General features: G+C 33.7%; 3 long non-coding RNA genes across 3 annotated transcripts; all 3 read left to right on the top strand.

The window, feature by feature from the left end:
- Positions 1-670: 670 nt before the first annotated feature.
- LOC106304433 lies at positions 671-1,224 on the top strand. Its single transcript, XR_001262745.1, has 3 exons — positions 671-825; positions 926-1,050; positions 1,122-1,224. It is a non-coding gene; the product is annotated as an uncharacterized LOC106304433 (long non-coding RNA).
- A 68-nt stretch (positions 1,225-1,292) lies between these two features.
- Positions 1,293-2,399, top strand: LOC106304432. The gene is made up of 4 exons (XR_001262744.1): positions 1,293-1,556; positions 1,725-1,817; positions 1,909-2,022; positions 2,109-2,399. It is a non-coding gene; the product is annotated as an uncharacterized LOC106304432 (long non-coding RNA).
- A 1,725-nt stretch (positions 2,400-4,124) lies between these two features.
- Positions 4,125-5,499, top strand: LOC106304722. Its single transcript, XR_001262819.1, has 3 exons — positions 4,125-4,995; positions 5,100-5,191; positions 5,284-5,499. It is a non-coding gene; the product is annotated as an uncharacterized LOC106304722 (long non-coding RNA).
- Positions 5,500-7,245: the final 1,746 nt, after the last annotated feature.

Raw genomic sequence — 7,245 nt, 5'->3', positions numbered from 1 at the left:
ATACTAAGGAATCTCATTTTCATGTATCGAATATATCACACTATATATTCTATCACATATGAAAATAATCAATGATAATTCAATGTATACTCGAGATCTTTGGCAATGTCGATAACCATCTATCAATGCAATAAATTAGGAAATATGGCAATTATGGTATTGATTGCCATAATATAATTTTCAAAGATCATAAAGGCATTGTCAACCACACAATACTTGCGTGACAATGCATGATTGCCGTATGAATATTTCAAATTAGGAAATATGAAGCTAAATATAACACTAATTCCGGTTATATATGTACTCATTAATATTGGCCGAATTTAATAATGGAAATTCATCGTCGAAACCGAATCATATAATCATATTTTTGATCTTCACTGACTAATTTTGAATTTAATTTAGTTGACTAAAATCTCAGTTTGTTTCCTATACTATTCCAATAAATTCGCATAGCAACGATCAAGGAAAGTTTTCAAAATTCAGTATCTTTATATATAAAAGACTGTTTGCTTCTCTCACAGGCCTCCACGTAATCGTCCACGTAGGAAAGTCGCGCGTACTGGAGTCGCCACGTGTCCCCCTCCTGAAAAACTCACTGTTTTCGTACGATTTTTTTTTTTGTTTTTGTCAAATTTGGGCATCGGTCCGTTCGTCGCTTCCTGCGAATAACATCATAAAGCGTCACCCCGCTAAACCTAATTATCGCCTTCGTTCATACGAATCTCGGCGGCGAGAATAACGATCCATCGTTCTCCTTCTCCCTGTAACAGAACTAGACTTTAATGGCATCAATGCGTCCGTCGAGATCTCCGTTATAAATAGGTTAGTATTCACCCTTCTGGAGATCTTGCTCTTTTCATCTCTCTGCTGCTTATCCTTTATTCTTGATCTTTTACTCATCTCTCTAAATGGCCATCTCTAGGTTTTTTTTTTTTCTGATTTGAAGACCAGGAAGTGTTCAAACGTTAAGCGGGATGGATATTGCGGCTTCATCTAATCTCTTTGCAATCTAATCGCGTCTTCACACAGCTTCTTCCCCGTTTATCTGTAACATCCTCATCCTCAACATTATTAATACTATCCTCTTTCTTTTCGTGACAATAGTGTTTCTTTTTTAGCCGCAGCAAACAGGAATTGAGTTTTTATCCTCGCCAAATCATGCCCAGACAATCAGAGCTTCGGTTCGAACGATTCCAATTTTCACTGGAGACAAACCAACGAAACCCATGTGCAAAGTCTGGGTCTTTTTATATTTATCAATATTAAATTCATTATATTTTGTGAAAGTCAATATCTTTTTCTTGGCTTCCATTGATGCTAAGAACATTAGTATATGTATTTAAATGTTACTGGTCACTGTAAGTTTGGGAGCTGAGCTAGCTGTAGTTTAAAATCTACACTTGTGTATGCACGTGCTTGAATGATGACATGTGTGTGCTTATCTCCAGCTTTAATTACCAATGCCTACACTTTGGTCTCTGTACAAAACGCAGATGCTTTAGACAAGAAACCATGAGTTTGCCGTAACTGCCAGGGCATTGGTACTGTTCTTTGTGAGTTACATTTTCTTAGCCTACTAAACTCTTATATATATATATATGATTACTCTGCGTAAGCTGACATCTTTCTATGTTCAAAGTCGTAACTATTCTCTGTTTCCGTTTGATATGCTTAAGCTTCAAGAGCTTAACATTGATGCCCTTATGTGTTTATATGATTAGGTGATATGTGCGGGGATACAAGAAAATGGAAAGCTCCCAACCGAAAACGAGCCAAAGATAGGTTTGAGTTTACAGAATGTCCGAACTGTTAAGGTTTGTCTCTCCCTCTTTCCCAACATTTATTTGTAATGTAGTTTGGTTTCGGTAACCCATGTTTTATTTGGTGGCTCCTGTTTGCAAACAGGTGGAGGGTTTTCCCAGTCTGTTTAGGTACATGTTTACCAAACAACAAAGGACTCCTTAGAAGGTGGTGCTCGTACAATGTACAATGGTTGTCTTCTTCCCAATTCTTGAGCAGGTATATAGTACATGTCCTCATTTTATCTCCACATAAAGATAATTGGTCTGTTTTGACTGGGAAAAATGTGTTACTTTTTCTCTCAGCACAATGGCAATAGTTATGATTATAGAAGAGGAAGAAAAGTAATACATTGTCGACGCATGTGAAGCTATAGGAGAATGGGATGCTAGAACATGTTTTTGTAATGCTGCTAGAAATGTGTTGTTAATTCTTTACAAACCTAAGAGTTTTCTTCTTCCTTAGACAGTCTTGACGACTCAATTTCACATTCCCTACATCGATGACAACGATACAAACTTCAGTCCTCAGACATGAACCAGTCCCTGAGAAGAACCTCTTCCCTATGCATTTGAAAGAAAAAAATGTAACACCTCATCAGCCTTATATGTTGGATTGAGATATGACCGAAATTGATAGTAATCCGATATACCTATTTAAACTAAAATAACTTGACGCCTGATCCTTATAAGGGAAGGAAAAGACAAAAAAAAAATAAATAAGGACAAGAGAAAAGAAGGGAATGAGGAGGAGAAAAAAACTAGACGACTGAAGGAGAGGAAGATGATGATAATGGCAGCGTTGATTTCTTTAGAAAGAGGAAGTTATAAATAATAATTTTTAGTCAAAAAAAGTTATAAAAAATTATGTATTGTCTTGACCAGAAAATAGGTACATAGGCACACGTCTACACACAAAGATGGTTTAAAAGTTAACTAATTCATTAAATAACTAATCGGTTAATCAAATAAGTTCATTACAATTTTCTAAAACACAAAGAATGTTTCTGTTCAAAAGTTAATTCATTCATTAACAAAACTAATTGGTTAAGTAAATCAGGTTAGGTAAATTTTGGTGTTATATAATTAAAAAAAATTAAAGAATTTTTACCTCAACATTCAAATTTTTTTATAATGATGAATCACATTATTTTATTATTTATTTCATATTTTAAATTTAAATTTGCCTACTAACAATTTCCAGTTTATTATTTTAAATAAATAAACTAAAACAACATTTTCATCAAAAATCCTAACAATTAATAAATCTAATTTATTTTTATAATATTTCAAATGAGAATTTATTTTTTAAGTAAATATAAATTCATTAACATTGTTAACTTCGTTTTCGTATATAATATTTACATATAAGATACTGTATAACGCAAAGAAATGATTTTGTATAATAAAATTAATGTAAGGATTATATATTATAAGTTAGTCAGTTATATATATAAGTGTTTTTTTTTGGTCAAGTTAGTCAGTTATATTTTTTTCAAAACTTCTAATTAATTATATTGATAGCATGATTATTTTAGTTATAAGATAGCTCTGACATCTTTCCAGAACTGTTGGATTTTTTTACTTTCGAACCCATAAGAACTATAAGTACTACATTCAGTTTAGCGTAGTTTTTTTTAAATTGGTTTTATATTTTTACACTTTTACACCGGATGTTACATTTCAAAGAATAAATTCTCCTTGCCTATGTGTGTTGTCCTTATGCTTCAAATTAATAGCTATAACTTAATCTCCTTTAAAACAGAAATGAACAATTCTCTTAAAAACAAAAGACATACCAAACGGTAATGCACACTTTAGTTCCAACCCAATATATTTCAAATAAGTTTGTAGGTGTTCAGTATGCACCTTATACTCTGACATGCAAATCAAATATACACATCCACACATTTAAGAGCCCAAATTAGAGAAACCCACAATTAACCAACAAATTATAGATTAATAATTATAAATAAATACAATAAGAAAGTCCACATACACCTCAAACATAATCTCTACAAACCCTAATATTATTTGAGACCATAAACGTCAAAATACACTGTTTTTGCAAAACAAACATAAAATACAAACAACGGAAGTATATAATTATATAGTTACATAGATCACATGTAAACCAAATTCCGCGCTACCGACCCTAGTCTTTATATATAAAGATCTGTTTTATCTCTTCTCCTTCACCCACGTAAGCTTCCACATGGATAAGTCGACTTCCCTCGCACCGCCACGTGTCCTCTGCCTCGATACTCCGCGTTTCATTAAGTGAATGAAGTCTGAAAGCCCAGTAGAGTGTGAATCCTAATTGTATCGACGCAATTTCTTCGATGGATTCTAAGGTTCTTCGTCACAAAACTATTCTCTCTCTCTAACCACCTATTTTCCTAAGAGAGAAATTAAGTTCCGATTAACAGATCCTTCCATGGTTTATACCGGGTTTGTCAAATCTCTTTTTTATCTGAATCGTCGTATTGATTCAGATTGAATAATATAATTCCCACTTCGTTTTGATCTGTGTTTATCAAACCATCAATTTTGTTTGTGTTTGTCTTTCTCTTTCCTCGCCACAATCTCTTCTGATGAACACTACGAATCCCTTCTGATCGTTTTAGTCTTATCTACCACTGGCTCAACATAAACCACATGGAGATCGAAGAACTTTACTGCCGCCGTTCAGTGTTAAGCGGACTTCGTCGGAAGTGTACGGCGAAGATTCTCAGTGAGGAGATGGAGTTGAAATGAGGATGAGAGCTCCTACTTCTCTTTGAAGAAATTTATGGACGGCTCAAGAATATTACTCAGTTAGCGCCGTTGCAAAACGTATTTGGCTTTAAACGTAGCAAAAATAAGTGGCCATTTAGTTCTTGAAGTTGGAGTTTTTCTAATTGGATTTATATTTATCGTGATGGCGCTTGATCTCTCTGTTCTTGGCATAGGTGGTAGAGATGGCCACTTATGCATAAAAGGTCAAAGATGAAGGGGTTGTTTCTGCCGATCGAAGGAGCATTCGTGCTTGCCGACGTAAGCGAGATTCAATTCTTGAGTTATCACCAGTTGTAAAACGTATGATCAGGACGGCTATAGATCGTGATAGACTCATGAATGGGTTTATGAAGCATGGACCATTTGATTCAGTGAAGAAGAGAGTATGAAGCATGTACCATTTGATCCAGTGAAGGTTAGATTTCGCGTCTTTTACGTGTAGTGTAAGCTTGTGGTATTCTAATGTTGGTTTTGTTGAAAGTTGAGATTATTTAATCAATTTATATCTTTCTTTTACAGGTGTGTGAGCTTCATCCACAGGGTGTTGTTCTTATAAGATTCAAGGATCACAAAGATGCTCAGAAATGTATAGATGCAATGAACGGTCAATGGTACAAATTCTCTCTCTCTGAGTCATTTCAGCTTAATCGCCATTAGAGATGTTGTGATATCTGTAGCTTATGCGCCTGTTCTGTTTATGCAGGTATGCAAAGAGAGATACATGCGAGCCTTGACAGTGGATCAGTGAACCACGCTGCGGTTCGTGACTTTGATTCAGAAGCCGAATGGTTAGATCAGTTTGCAGCTGAGCTCGAAGCTGAATAGAAGAGAAACAAAATCACAATAAATCTAAAAGCTCTTTTGTAGAATACACGATGTTAGTTGTTCAGAGGTTTCAAGTATAACCATATTTTTTTCATTTTTTGTTGTTTAAAACTAACTTTTTCTTCAGGTAGTAAAACAAATATGTCCCTATTGATATATGAATATAAGGTAAGCTTCTCAATTATCTAGACCTTCGTATTCACTCACCAGCTCAGGTAGGAGCTTAGCATACATGTCGCTCCACAGTTTCTTCTGATTCGCCATGTGGGCACACCTCATCAACCTCAATTGGTTCAACGAGTATCTTTGACTAAACTCATTAAAATATGAAATAAAATCTTACAAGACTTGGTCGCCAAACCATTCATCTTCCTAATTAGGCAGGGTATCAACCTCATTAATATCTTTAAACTTCTATAATTTTATTAAAATATAAAATCTATATAAAATAGTCACATTTAAAAATCACTATTAAAATAACTTCAAAGCTGTGTCCTTCTGTTTTACTTTTTAGCCGTTTTACAATTTATTTGTTTAATATTATGCAAAACTATTCATAATATCAATAAACTAAAATAAATTCATAAAATAACTTAATAGCATATAACTCAAAGATATTGGAAAATATGTTAGGATGTTTCTGTAAATTGATTACTTAAGTGATGTATATCAGTTACTTAATTACTTTAAGTGAATAAAATATATAGTCTTATATATTCATACAGAAATAGAAAATTATTTTAATATGTTTTCATGATTTTTTAACACAAATATGTGTTCAATTTTTTTTTTTTTTTTACAAATTCATTACTTTTTGAATTTTTAAAATTGATTAATTTTTTTTTTGATTAACCTGGGGTATCCCAGGCCAATGGAGAGGCCCGGACTAATCCCTAAGTGGAGGTGTAGTCCACCGATAGACCCTCTTTCCGGGTATTCAAATGGGCCCTGAAGCATAGGTCCATGTCCGTGTTAGATGATCAGGATAATTGAGACCTAGTTTCGCGTAGCAGAGATCGAACCTAAAACGTGTTGGCGTCTCAGTCCGGTTTCCTTATCACTCGACCACAGTCACCGGGTCAAATATATCCAGGAGTAGCACTCCAGTGTACCAAAAGCTAACATGTAAATTAATACATTTGTATGTTGATTAGTTCTGCTTTGCTGATCTTATCGCATTCAATGTTTCCATAGTTTTTTTTAATAAGAAATGCACTTTTTAATAAGAAATGCAACTTCTGTTTGTTAATTATGAGCGATATATTCCTACAGAAAAATCAACTTGATTATAAACAAACAAAAATTAAACGAACACAAAACATACATAACTAGACCAATGCCCGTCTGAAAATACACACATGTCATCTTATTTTCACTTTGTCAATAACAAATAAAATGACAATTCTTATGGGTAAGAAATTCTCTGGAACATAATAAATAAAATTTAATCATACTTCAACACTACTCGTAAGGGAAGGCTTTTATTCAAGTGATTCAAGAGGTTCAAAACATATGATCTTTAAGGTGGTTTACTCTCGAAACAAGTAGACTTGACATTGCACATAATATATCTAAGAAAGGGATCAACTCATGCATACAATGCTCAATCTCCATTGTTCTACCATTTTCCCAAACATACAATTACACAATCATTCTCAAATGTCAAACCCAACTCACATCTCTCACCAAAAGGTCCTAAGAAATTTAACTCCTTCTCTTTGAAATCTACAAGGGATTTTTCACAACCTCAAAACATACTTAGCTTCTAACAGCTTTGCTAGCCCCCTTTTCTTTCTTTTTCTTTTCTTTTCATATTTTATTTCTTTTTATGTGTTTTTTT

The sequence above is a fragment of the Brassica oleracea genome, chromosome C7, assembly GCF_000695525.1.
Source record: "Brassica oleracea var. oleracea cultivar TO1000 chromosome C7, BOL, whole genome shotgun sequence".
NCBI lineage: Eukaryota > Viridiplantae > Streptophyta > Magnoliopsida > Brassicales > Brassicaceae > Brassica > Brassica oleracea.
Note: the sequence above shows the minus strand (reverse complement) of the source record. Positions and strands in the feature narration are given on the sequence as shown.